Genomic DNA, 15,068 nt, shown 5'->3' with positions numbered 1-15,068 from the left:
GATGACAGAACAGTTTGATCTTCAGCTGACAAATCAGAGGAAAGGGGTGTTTCATTCCCGCCTACGTGTAGAAATCGAATATTCAAGCTGTTTATGATTTTTTTTTCTACCTGAGAACGAAAAACGAAAAATCAAGCATAATTATTTGTTTTTCATAATATATATATATATATATATATATATATATATATATATATTTTTTTTTTTTTTACAAAAAAAACAAAAAAGGAACTGTTTTCTCATTTTTCTACTTTCAATATTAAATCAAAAAATGACTGAACAATCATGGAATGATCAATGAAGGTACATGGACCTAAAGCATTTTTCACACTCCAATCACATGGAAGCTTTGTTCACAGACAACAGCACAGCCAAAAGAACCATTTAACAAATGCGTTTCCCATTTAAAACCTTGTAAAATGAGTTTCCTTTTTAGTTTTAATTTGACCTTTCAGGTTGTCTCAGAATGAAAGATGAAATTTTTAGAGGATCCCATATTAAATAAACACATATCAAATGCAGGGGCCCACATTTAATGGAATGAGAGAATGTGCTGGATGAAAGAAAATGACAAATCATTACCAACAATGTTTGAGGAAATAAAGGTGTTTTTACCATCCCTTTTGAAAAAGATTTAATGCGGCTTACATTAAAAGCTGGCTATTGATGTGCCCTGATTACACCTCAAAGTTTAGGCCCACCGTTCAATCCATAAAACGTTAATTTACATTACTCTTCTCAGAGGAGCAGGCCTCCACACAGAGGGGGAACTTACAATATGTTTTCCAATATGGTGTGATGAGTGAAGTGTCATCTGTAAATTGTTCTACATCAAATCTGCCTTATTGATTTCTGTCTGTTGGTCTGAAAATCTTGTACTGTTTGGCTGCTCGTGCTCTGGAGGAGAATTATTACTTTTTCATCAGCTCATGGATATTTCATCTTTATTCCTCCTCCAAATGCATTGCCAGCTGCTCAGTGAGATGGGTAATATGCCCTGGTCACGTCGATCATACGAGGCAAATAAAGTCTTGGTGCCAGTGTTAGACATTGAACAGACAAGCTGTGCATGTTGCAGCCTTCCTTGGAGCAAGCCGCTCTTTGCAACTTGACACCTGTCAAAGAAGTGCTTACATCTGTTTCGCTTCTGAGCACGGAAAATAATTAACACTGTTTCCAAAGTTGTTAATAATGAAAAATGATCACTGTAATTAATGATATCTGCCACTCTTTATCCTCTCTCTCCTTCCTTTTTTTTCCTCTGGCACACTGACAGAACATTAACCGGAAATTATCTGCGCTGTTCATACTGTATGTTATTGTTGGACAACTATTTCAATTTCTTACCTTTTTTTAAATTAATTAGGCTTTAGTAGAGGCATATAGGACATAAATTGTGATGTTTTAGTGCAGGAAAAGGCTTTTCAATACTGTTTATCATATGCATCGCCTGGGGAGTGAGAGAACCACCTGGTGTGCCAGCAGCTTGACTGAAAAATGTTTCTCAGAGAGGAAACTTCTCTCAAGGAAGGACCAGATGAGCACCAGATTTTCTGCGCACACAAAGAAATTAGGCATTACATCTAGAAACATCCTCTTGCCGTTCACAGTTACTGTCTGACTATTTTTTTCTAATGGAAGAATGGGATTTAATGATTTACTTCAAAAAAGTAACTTATTAATACACATAATGCCCTTCAGCCATGACTGTATTCACAATTGTTTAATGCTTATATAGGCCTGGTTTCACAGACAGGGCTTAGATTAAATCAGGAATAGTTCAATTAGCACATTTACAGTAAGTAGCTTTTGAATGTGTCCTAGAAAAAAGTTGCTTTCAGTTAAAACAGATCAAACATGCATTTTAGTCTGGGACTAGGCTGAAAAGCCTTGTCTGTGAAACCAGGGGATAAAACAGTTTGGTGGGTGAAAACTTGCCCCACAGTACTTGAATGAACAACCATGTCATGTTATGTTATGTTATGGATACGATGCAGATTGTAAATCTAAATCTTAAAAATTAAATTAAAATATCTAAATCACATGTCAGTAAATTCAGCAGGAACAAGGATGGAAGTCAGCAATGACAACTGGTTAATGTCTCATGCCTCAGCTTCCAAATTTAGTGAATAGAACAGTGAGACTCACCATCTAACTATAGCAAGTGTGTGGATTGTGGGCATCTAAAGTACACTTAATATAGAGTACTGGAAGAAAATATGATTGAATCACATTACATTTTATTCAGCTTTTTTTCTGAATTATTTGCATGGATGACTTGATCTTAAGTAAGTTTAAATACTTAAGATCATAGAGAATAATTGTTTATAAAATGGTCCATGTTTTAGTAAAATTTGACTTGTACCCACTGCCCACATAACTCAAATTCTCAAATATAGTGAGTATTATTTGCCATTTAACAGACGCTTTAAATTCAGGCACTTTAAATTCAAGAATTTTTGCTTCATTGCAGGAATCCCCTCTAGCCATTTGGGGTTGGATGCCTTGATCAAGGGAACAGTAAAAAAAAAAAAAAAAAAAAAAAAAAAAAAAAAACACATCATAACAGTCTCATTACCTTTTTAGTCCCTGGGTCACCCCTACTCTGTTTTGAACTTGTAGCCTTTGCATTAAGCCAGATCTTTAACTACTGGAGTACCACTGCCATAAAACATTGTCCAAAACATTGTCTGTTATCATCTCTTATTATCACATACAGTAACTGTCACTGACTGCTGTTTCATTTTATGGGACATATACAATCCATCTGTCATCTCTAATAGAAAAAAAATGAAAGAAAAAACAAAAACAAAAAACAAGTGAAATGAGTGATGATGAGGAGGAGAGAATCAGCTACCCTGAACATGTTCCAAAATAGTTATATGGGGGAGAAAAAAGAAAATGATGCATCTCCTGGCTGAGCCAGAACCACAGATGGAGATGCTGACAAGTATGAAATAAAGTTTAGTGTGAAAATAAATCATTACAAGAAGCACTGGCAAAAAAACTAAATTAAAATGCTATTGAAAATGTCAAGCTTTTCTAATGTGTAATATACCATTCAAAAGTTTGGACACACCCGTGTCAGTGGTTTTTCTTTATTTTTATTTTTATTTGGAACATTGTACATAAAAACTGAAGATAACACAAAAGTGTTAAACAACCCAGAATATGTTTTATATTTCAGGGGCTGTTTACGCAACACCGTTTTCAACTAAAACCGTAAAACTTTTTATGCATTTTTGTCACAGTTCTGCAAGAGACAGGACCTAGATGCAAATGAGCAGACAATGGGTTTTTATTTACAATACAGAAGACTTGAGACAGCAGGGAGAGTGAAGTGTGAACCACATTTCAAACAGTATGGCAGGGCAGACGACACGACAACAGGCAGGATGCGTGGCCACTGAGACCGTCAGTAAGATGGCGATGACGTGAGTGCAATAGAGGCAGCTCCGAAGGAAAAACCAGGCAGGAACACAAGAAACTCGTAGCTTGATGTAGTTCTCAGATGTAGCACCAGTCTTGCCACCAGGTAGAGGCTCACAGAACCAGAGGCTTGACACAGGGGTTAGATAGCTACACCAGTCAGGCAGTTAAGAGTCAGTGGCCAGGAACCTCGGGATACAGGGCAGGAACACACAGAAGAACATACTGTACAAGACGAGACTCAAACAAGACAGACAAGATATAGCAACAATGTCAAGAGAACGTCTCGGTTACGTATGTAACCCTCGTTCCCTAAAGGAGAGAAAGGAGACGTAGTCGGACGTACCGTACTGATTGGAATCGCTTTGAGAGACCAATCTACTTCGAGTGTAATAAAACAAGCCACAGCACTTTGGCATGCGATAATTGCATAATGAGCAGCAGGTGCGTCGCATCTTTTTTTTTCCGCTGAGGAGCCGAGCGGAGCCCAGAGTCAGCGGTGGTTGAGCAATAGTGGCGACGGGACTACATAACCGAGACGTTCCCCTTCAGTTCGGTCACGTTCAACGTAGTCGGACGTACCGTACTGATTGGGATCCCAATTAACACGCCACCTAGTGCTGCCACCTTCCAGTGCCTAGCGAAAGCCTCCAGATCCCCCCGCATTTATTGAGGCGGAGATGGGACAGGGCTTAGGCCAGGGAAGTCCACTGCTGTTCCGCATGACCCACTCAGACAGACTTGGATAACACTGGGATAGCGTGCCCTTTAGTGTAAAGGGAGACGCTGCGAAAGCCACATCCTGCCCGTAGGGAGGTATCATGTGGAGGTTACACATATGGACTGGGCTTTTCCGGGCAGTACAACATATGGAATGTCACTGAGTTGGCTCTGGCCTATAGCTGGGGGGAGACAACACCGGTCAGAGACGGCAGAGTGGGCACTGCCAAGGGAAAGACATGGGCTCGCCGCAGGGAGCCGTACCGTGGAAGAATACACATATGGGATCGCCGTAGGGATCACAACAGATGGGACCCAGCCTAGCACAGGTTCCACCAATGCATACAAGTGTTAGGCCTGGCATAAGATACTCCGGCATGTCCGTTGCCGAGGGGGTGAACTCAACAGGGTTAGGCTAATGAGGAACTCTACTGGAGCAAGAATGACGCATGTATCCAGTCCATAGGAGGGGAATGGTGCAGCAAGCCGACACTTCGAGCGGGGCTTACGGTGTTGACTGGCTTCGGTGTGAAGAGAGCACCCGGGAAGCTACCGGCTCGACACGTAGGCTTATTGAATCTAGCGAACATATTGGTGTCACCCAGCACGCAGCTTTACAAAGACGAAGAGCTGGTCTGAGGTCCTGAGGCTTTGCGTTCTATCCATGTACAGGCGCAGAGCGCGGACGGGACAGAGAAAAGCCAGGGCTGGGTCTGCCTCCTCCAGGGGCAGCGCTTGCAGGTTCACCACCTGGTCCCGAAAGCGAGTGATAGGAACCTTGGGCACATATCCAGGCCGGGGTCTCAGGATGACGTGAGAGTTGGCCGGCCCAAATTCCAGGCATGATTCGTCGACCGAAAATGCGTGCAGGTCCCCAACCCTCTTGATAGAGGCCAAAGCAAGTAGGGAAACTGTTTTTATAGACAGGACTTTTAACTCTGCTGCCTGCAATGGCTCAAAGGGAAGTCTCTGCAGTGCTGTCAGCACGAGAGATAAGTCCCAAGAGAGTATAGGGGGGCGAGGCGGATTCAGTCTCCTCGCGCCCCTCAGGAACCTGACGATCAGGTTGTGCTTCCTCATGGATCTCCAGTCAACTGCATCGTGATGTGCAGCAATAGAGGCAACATACACTTTGAGGGTGGAGGGAGAAAGCCCTTGCAGGAAAGAAAGCACAGTGCCGATCACACATTTTTGGGGTTCTTCTCGGTGAGAAGCATACCACTCAACGAACAGGTTCCACTTCAGGGCATAAGCATGCCTCGTAGAGGGTGCTCTCGCAGAAGTAATGGTGTCTACGACAGCTTCTGGTAGATCACCCGGGTGCCCTACAGTGCTCCTTCTCTGAGAGAGGAGGTCCCCCCTGAGAGGAATGGGCCAGGGAGGGGCTGTCGAGAGGAGCATCAGTTTGGGGAACCAGGTCCGGTTGGGCCAATAAGGGACAACTAGCAAGACCTGCTCCTCTTCCTCCCTGACTTTGCACAGTGTCTGTGCGAGAAGGCTCACTGGGGGAAATGCATACTTGCGGTGGCCCGGGGCCAGATGTATGCCAGTGTATCCATGCCGAGGGTCCCCTCGGTCAGGGAGTAAAGCAACTGGAAATGGGACGAATCCGGAGAGGTAAACAGATCTATCTGTGCGGCCCCAAAGTGGTCCCAAATCAGCTGGACCACTCTCCCTGGGACACAAGCTGTCGTGAGAGCTCGGCGGCGGCACGATTGAGCAGGCCGGGGATATAAGTGGCACGAAGCAACCTCAGATGCTTCTGACTCCATAGAGGAGATGGCGGGCGAGCTGCGACATGCGAGGGGAGCGTAGACCACCTTGATTGTTGATGTACGCAAAGGTCGCAGTGTTGTCCGTATGGAGGCATTTTGAGGCATCTTAGAGCAAGGTGTACTGCTAGCAACTTGAGGCAGTTGATGTGCCAATGCAGTTGGGGGCCCGTCCAGATCCCCGCTACTGCATGCCCATTGTACGTGGCCTCCCAGCCGGTGTTGGAGGCATCTGTGGAGACCACAGCATACCTGGACACTTGTTCTAGGGGCACTCCGGCCCGGAGAAACAAAGGGTCTGACCACGGGCTGAGGGTTTGGCGGCAGGACGGGGTGATTGTCACACAGAGCGTGCCGCAAACCCAGCGGCGTTACTGCGGCTATGGATGCCATATGCCCCGGGAGCCTCTGAAAAAGTTTCAGTGGGACCACTGTTCTGCTCTTGACGGTATTGCCGTCTGGTGAACCGAGTCCAGATAGACGAGATAGTTGAGGACACGATCACCACGCTCTCTCATGGGAGCAATGGCCGCCTCCGCGACCTTCGTAAAGACGCGGTGATGAGGTGGATGACAGGGACCCGACTCGGAAGGCCTGGCGGCGGCCTGAAGAGGGCTCTAAGTGTGCGGTGTAACACTTACTGGTCTCCACAGGTCGGCAGGGGGTGCATGAGAAGGCGTAATCGGGTCCTTGAAGCGCACCTGGCTGCCGGCTGGCGATACAAGAGGGGGCTGAGGGTGGCAAGGCTTTGCAGCTTCGCACACTGCCAGTCAGGCCCTCTTGGGACCCAGAGATAGAGAAGCTGCTCTTACTGAAAATTTGGGTACCACTGGTTGAGACGCCAGTGATGGAACAGACAACAACAGATTCTGGCTCTGGGTTGCCCGTGGCGCCGTCTTCCTGCGAAGGCTCAACGTCACAGTAGAGCTGGCTGGGGCAGAGTTTTTTTTCTTTTTTTTTTTTCACAGGGGACTGACACCCTTGGCGACAAACAGACCAAGGGTCAGCCCCTGAGTGACTCAGGTAATACATCGGGGAAAGCGCTTGGTTAACTCAGCCTGCTTCTGAACTGTGGCACGGCAGTGTTAATTTTGACAGCAAATTTTGATTTAGTTTTAGTCATAGTCTTTTGACTAAAATGCCATTTAGTTTTAGTCATATTTTAGTCATCTGAATTGTTTTAGTTTTAGTCTAGTTTTAGTCGACGAAATACAATAAGATTTTAGTCGACTAAATCTACAGTAGATTTAGTCGACTAAAATATAATGGGTTTAAATTGAAATGCATTAATTTAGAATTTCTCTAAAATTCCCATACCCATATACTCCCGGAGAAAACATATAAAGTGAGGAAAATAAGTATTTGAACACCCTGCTATTCTCCCACTTGGAAATCATGGAGGGGTCTGAAATTGTCATCGTAGGTGCATGTCCACTGTGAGAGACATAATCTAAAAAAAAAAAATCCAGAAATCACAATATATGATTTTTTAACTATTTATTTGTATGATACAGCTGCAAATACGTATTTGAACACCTGTCTATCAGCTAGAATTCTGACCCTCAAAGACCTGTTAGTCTGCCTTTAAAATGTCCACCTCCACTCCATTTATTATCCTAAATTAGATGCACCTATTTGAGGTCGTTAGCTGCATAAAGACACCTGTCCACCCCATACAATCATTAAGAATCCAACTACTAACATGGCCAAGACCAAAGAGCTGTCCAAAGACACTAGAGACAAAATTGTACACCTCCACAAGGCTGGAAAGGGCTACGGGGAAATTGCCAAGCAGCTTGGTGAAAAAAGGTCCACTGTTGGAGCAATCATTAGAAAATGGAAGAAGCTAAACATGACTGTCAATCTCCCTCGGACTGGGGCTCCATGCAAGATCTCACCTCGTGGGGTCTCAATGATCCTAAGAAAGGTGTGAAATCAGCCCAGAACTACACGGGAGGAGCTGGTCAATGACCTGAAAAGAGCTGGGACCACCGTTTCCAAGGTTACTGTTGGTAATACACTAAGACGTCATGGTTTAAAATCATGCATGGCACGGAAGGTTCCCCTACTTAAACCAGCACATGTCAAGGCCCATCTTAAGTTTGCCAATGACCATTTGGATGATCCAGAGGAGTCATGGAAGAAAGTCATGTGGTCAGATGAGACCAAAATAGAACTTTTTGGTCATAATTCCACTAAACGTGTTTGGAGGAAGAAGAATGATGAGTACCATCCCAAGAACACCATCCCTACTGTGAAGCATGGGGGTGGTAGCATCATGCTTTGGGGGTGTTTTTCAGCACATGGGACAGGGCGACTGCACTGTATTAAGGAGAGGATGACCGGGGCCATGTATTGCGAGATTTTGGGGAACAACCTCCTTCCCTCAGTTAGAGCATTGAAGATGGGTCGAGGCTGGGTCTTCCAACATGACAATGACCCGAAGCACACAGCCAGGATAACCAAGGAGTGGCTCTGTAAGAAGCATATCAAGGTTCTGGCGTGGCCTAGCCAGTCTCCAGACTTAAACCCAATAGAGAATCTTTGGAGGGAGCTCAAACTCCGTGTTTCTCAGCGACAGCCCAGAAACCTGACTGATCTAGAGAAGATCTGTGTGGAGGAGTGGGCCAAAATCCCTCCTGCAGTGTGTGCAAACCTGGTGAAAAACTACAGGAAACGTTTGACCTCTGTAATTGCAAACAAAGGCTACTGTACCAAATATTAACATTGATTTTCTCAGGTGTTCAAATACTTATTTGCAGCTGTATCATACAAATAAATAGTTACAAAATCATACATTGTGATTTCTGGATTTTTTTTTTTTTAGATTATGTCTCTCACAGTGGACATGCACCTACGATGACAATTTCAGACCCCTCCATGATTTCTAAGTGGGAGAACTTGCAAAATAGCAGGGTGTTCAAATACTTATTTTCCTCACTGTATTAACCTGCTAATATGAATGATTTTAAAGTTTGAACATGCAATACAGATACAGATTTAACTACTGTAACTTCTTAAAATTAAATAAAACCACTTTTCCTAAAGTAGAACACAGTCTTCTTTTCAATGAATGATATATGCATTCTTTATAACTACTTGCATACATCATTCTCTATTTTTTCAAGCAGACATATTTATTTGTATGAATTAAATATAATTAATCCTTATTAAAGCTATTAATGAGCAATGAATGCTTTTCTCTTTTTCTTTTGTTGCTTGATCAATATTAAGGACACAGGACACATTAGGTTTATTAACTACTCACTGTCACTTTAAAGGGATAGTTCACCCAAAAATGAAAATTCTGTCAGTAATTACTCACCCTCATGTTGTCCCAACCCCATAAGACCTTCGTTCATCTTCGGAAAACAAATTAAGATATTTTTGATTAAATCTGAGAGCTGGATCACTCCTCCATAGGCTTCTAAGGGACTGAAACTTGCTGGCCCAGAAAAGTTATTAAAGAGATCGTTAATATAGTCCAAGTGACTACAGTGGCTTAATCTTAAGTTTATCAAGCGACGAGAATACTTTTTGCGCGTTAAAACCCCCCAAAATAACGACTTTATTCCACTATTCATTTCCTTCTCTCTGGGCCTCGAGTGAGTTAACGTAGTGTTTTTTTTGCGCAGCGCGTCACACACATGATCGGCATCGGCCAATAGTGAGCCTACATGGTGACCTGCAACACTGACGCGCTGTGCAAAAACACTACATTAACTCACTTGAGGCCCAGAGAGAAGGAAATGAATAGTGGAATAAAGTCGTTATTATTTTTTTTTTTTAGCGCACAAAAAGTATTCTCGTCGCTTGATAAACTTAAGATTAAGCCACTGTGGTCACTTGGACTATATTAACGATCTCTTTAATCACTTTTCTGGGCCAGCAAGTTTCAGTCCCTTAGAAGTCTATGGAGGAGTGAGACAGCTCTCAGATTTAATAAAAAAATCTATGTGAATGGCTGCACGCTTCGGGTCGGGTGTGTGCGCACAGAAACCCGTACCGAATAGCGCTCTTTTTTTTGCGTCGTAACACTTATTCAGATCTACATGTCTGCTCTACTCATTCTCCCAGACGTTTACATGTTTTAACGTTTTATGAGACATGCAGCGCATGCCAACTTGTGCGCAGCTGGGTAGATCAGCACGTCACAGTACAAATGTGCGCATCTACCACAAATGCTGGACATCAGACTGGATCGCTTTCCAAATCGTCACTATCTAACATTTTCGTCTAGTTTTTATTCGTTGACGAAAATGTCAATAGATTTTCGTCATAGTTTTTGTCATTCAAAACTAGTTTTTATTTAGTTATTGTCTCGTTTTCATCTGTGAAAAAATGTCGTTGACGAAAATAATGACGAAAATTATTCGTCAACAAAATTAACACTGTGGCACGGTCTCCAACAGTGTCGCCGAAAAAGGCCACCTTGTGAGATGGGAGCATTGAGAAAGCGAACTTTGGCGATGTCTCGCACCTCTGCAAGGTTTAGCCAGGGGGCGCTCCTGGACCACCAGGGTGGACATCGTCTGGATGAAGGCCAGCACTGTGACTTTAATCATGGTTAGTCACCATGCGCACCTCAACCCCGACTCAGAACTACCCTTGTGCATTATGAGTGTTTTGGCCTTCCACTGTACTTGCAGGGTGGGCCGTCACATGTAGGGAAGAATAGCAGTAGCACAGCCGCCCCATCCTAGAGGGTAGTGAGAGAGGAAAAACCTTTTCTGCAGATTTAGGCATGTTTGTCTTGCCATAGTGGAGCCAATATGCTTCCAAACTGCCAAAGTTTTTCACACACATCCGGGCAGGCACGGGGGCAGGGAAAGACGATTACGCACTGCACCCCTAGAGTAGCACGGGAAAGCATGTCTAGGCAACGTTTTTTCAATCTTTTATTGTCCAATTTTGGTGCTCGTGCGAATTGTAGCATCAGTTTCCTGTTCTTAAATGACAGGAGTGGCACCGGCTGTGGTCTTCTGCTGCTGTAGCCCATCTGTTTCAAGGTTTTGAGGTGATGTGTGTTCAGAGATGCTCTTCTGCGAACCTTGGTTGTAATAAGTGGTTATTTGAGTTACTGTTGCCTTTCTATTAGCTCAAACTTGTCTGGCCATTTTCTCTGAACTCTGGCATCAGCAAGGCATTTCCACTCTGAACTGCCGCTCATTGTATATTTTAGATCAGCAGGTTATGAAATACTCAGACCAGCCATCTGGCACCAAGAACCATAACATGCTTTTCTTCCCCAATCTGATGCTCAGTTTTAACTTCAGCTGATCGTATTGGCCATGTTTACATGCCTAAATGCAATGAGTTGGAGTCATGTTATTGCCTGATTAGATACTGTATTTGTGTTAACGAGCAGTTCAACAGGTGTACCTAATAAAATGGCCAGTGATTTATAAAAACATGGTTTGAAAAAAAATGGTTTGCTCATTTTAGGTTGTCATGGACAGGTACAGTGTAGCTCACAGTAATTTCTATATGTTTTGGAAGTCCGTTTGGATTTTATTGACCCTCTATGAAATGGTTATTTAATTGGAGTCAAAATGATCAGTGTCTCAGTCGTATAAAAGCACTGTTCATCTTTCTCTCCTCTTTGTTACATTTGTTACATACAACTGTTACATTGAAAACTGTTAGCCTGATGTGTTGTGACCCCAAGATTGTAACTGGGGATTGTTATTACCTCTGTTTGTTTAATCCATTTGTGTTGAGGGTCTTTCTGTATTATTGTCCTTTGATCAGATCACTTTTCAATTGTTAGATGGCAACATAGACCTCTAAAGCATTTAATACATATATACAGATAAATGACTGTTCTAGTCTCTTGAAAGACCTTAATCCTCTAAAACAATTATAAAGACAAAGACTGTTTGTGCACTGGGAAAAGGTAGCATTGAACAAGCGAGTAAACGTAAAAAAACAGAAACAGCAAAAAAAAAAAAAAAAAAAAAAAACAGCTAGGGAAAAGTGGTTTAATTGTTTGTTCCTCTAATTCTGTTCATATGGTTATTGGAAAAGAAAAGCCCAGGGAGTCTTATCTAACCAAAGGTGATGCGTGCTGTTTTATCTTTGTTTGTTTTTTTCCCTTGCAAATGTTGGCAAAATGCAGTACTACTGTTGTACATCCTGACACAGGACTCTGCTTGGGGCAACCTTCACATATATAAATGTTTGCAAGCATATGAGTCTTGGCAGGGAGTTACTATAGCAACCCTCTGGCCAGATGTTCCAAAGATAACTGTAAAAGCACCTGGCTGTGTGGACGTATAAGACCACTAATTTCAGACAAGCAAGTGTGTGAAGGCATAGGCAGACATTTAATTGCAACTGATGATTTTTATAGGTAAGAATGTGTTTTTTTTTTTTTACGACTAATTTCTATGAATCTATAGTTAGAGTCAGGCATAGATTTAGTATTGTTTCCCTTTTATTGATCAGTTTATTTGTATATATATATATATATATATATATATATATATATATATATATATATATATATATATATATATACATACATACATACATACATACATACATACATACATACATTTTAAAAGAACTGTTTTCTAAGTTTGTATTTTAGAATATATTACTATACGTACAGTACATACCATAAAATTGTATCCTTCTTTTTGCTGAATAATTGTTTATAAAATCCTTCAGAAATCCTAATATGGTTCTCAAGTAGTATTTAAAAACATGCTGACTATATTTTTGCAGAAACTGTGATGCAGTCTTTTGATGAATAGAAATGTTGCTGTATTATATCGTAGAAATGAACATTGTTATATGTTAGATGTGTTTTTATATTACTTGCACTTTGCTGTTGTTGTTTTTAAGTATCATATAATTTATATTAGAAAATATATTTAATTAATTGTTTTATTATCTTATGTTGTATCTGGTTATTTTGTACTACTTGGCCAATAGCATCATGCAATATGAGCATATTATTATTATTATTATTATTATTATTATTATTATTAGTAGTAGTAGTATTTTTTTTACTTTATTTTACTGTATTTATTAATTTTACTTATCTCTAGACATATTTTAATGCATCATATTTGACATTATGTAAATAAAGTAATTAAATTATTAGGTTAAGATTTTTATTTCTGTTTCTTATTTTCTTTTCTTTTAGGCATATATTCATATTGGAGATTAAAAAGTTTGGGATTCATTACACAAGTTACGCTATTTAAGTGTCCATCAACTTGCTTTAAACAACGACCACAGATGGCTCTAAATTATGAGCTGAAATTGGCAATAACATAAAAGCATTCCTCTTCGCTGTTGCCAAAATAATGAATAGAACGTCCTTTTTTACTACTTTCAAAGATGCCCATATCTGTGAACTCATGGATTTATATGCCAAACTAAGCAGATCTAAACTCATCCACCACTAAGGCTACTAAGCTGATCCACTAGGCAGATCTGAAATAAAGATACACAAAGGGCCGAAGGCTTTATCGTCCTGTACAACACCTTAATTCCGGCCGACTCCATGTCGTCTATTCAGCTTCTAAGCAAGGTGTACCTGCTCTATTGCATCAAATAACTTTTTTGAGGCTGACCTTTTTACAATACAGTTCACCTACCTCTAATACCACAAGAAGATTTCTTAAAATGCTTTAAAGAAGACACTTTTGCAGCATCAGAGGTACAGAGTTGGCCCAGGACAGCATGTGATCTAGACTCAGTGTTCTGAACGAGAAAAGAAATATCAAGGGATAGTTTCTCTGCTGTCTGAGTGCAGTAGCATTTCTGAGTGCCTATCAGAATGACCTCAAAGAAAATAAATAAATTAAACCGCTCCTAGTGGAGCATTTTACTTTTCACAGCAGAGGCTTGAGCTCAAACTATTGATTGTGCTGCAGTTAGTGCCTGTTAATGTCATTCTGACAACAATATTAGGTGGTTGTATGAGCCAGTGTGAGGTCTGTTTTATTTTCTTCAAATGTATATCTACCCATTTGCCAAGATTTCATTCATGTAGTATATATTGGTTTAAATGTATGATTACACTGTCATCACGAATAACCATAAAGTGTATTTCTCAATGCTCTCAGTATATGAAATAAGAGAGATATTGTATTTTTTTTTTTACATTTCCCAACAAAAACCCATTTGAAAACATATATTTTACATATTATCAAAACAATACATTTATCATAATTAGATTCTAATACCTAATTGCCATGAACCAACAGCTGTTTATCAACAGTCTATGGATATCAAAAACTTGACAGGGCTTGAAAGAGCACCTGTTTTGTTGCAGTGTTTTGTTGCAGCGTCTGCTATAAAAAAAAAAAAAAAAAAAACCCCAATAAGAACAAGCAATGAATCTATTACTTATGAGCAGTTATACATTATATATATATATATATATATATATATATATATATATATATATATATATATATATATATATATATATATATATATATATATATATATTTATTTCTCTTTTTTTCTTTCTTTTTTTAATTTTATTTAACTTAATTATAAAACATCTCAAAGCAGAACATCTGGCTAACAATTAAGCCATGCATCTTGCTGTTCATTAGTCTATGATATAAAGGTTCGTTACATGACCTGGCATGCTGTAGTGGTTTTCCATGTCAGATTTGTGCTTGTAATGAAAGTATAAATTATTGTTGTTACGATTATTTAATTATAATGAAATTAAATGAAAACTTCTTGTTTCTGATTAATTGCAATATGTCAAGTCATCTTTATATATATAGCTTTTTTTTTAATTAGTAGATTGTTTTAAAGCAGCTTTATACAGGAAAATAACAGAATCAATTATGCAAATTTCATCAAATATGAGACTCATTCAAATTATGCTGTAAAGCAATAGTGTAATTACAATAGTTTCATTATTCAGCTGAAATCAGTTCACTGTTGGTTCGGTTCATTTCAATAAAAAGTTCATAAATCATAACACGAGATCAGTTCAATTCAGCTAAATGTCTCATCTGTTTGATATTTGAGGAGAAATAAAAATAGTTGTTTTGGGTTCTGGTCAGTCGGTTTGCGTCACAGGATCTCGTTTTATTCTCCACATTTGGTCTGTATTCCCATATAGACCTCTATTATAACATGGCTATCATGAAAATGGAATCACAGGAA

The sequence above is a fragment of the Scardinius erythrophthalmus genome, assembly GCF_964197995.2.
Source record: "Scardinius erythrophthalmus genome assembly, chromosome: 12".
In the NCBI taxonomy this organism is placed as follows: Eukaryota; Metazoa; Chordata; class Actinopteri; order Cypriniformes; family Leuciscidae; genus Scardinius; species Scardinius erythrophthalmus.
This window is presented reverse-complemented; position numbering follows the sequence as displayed.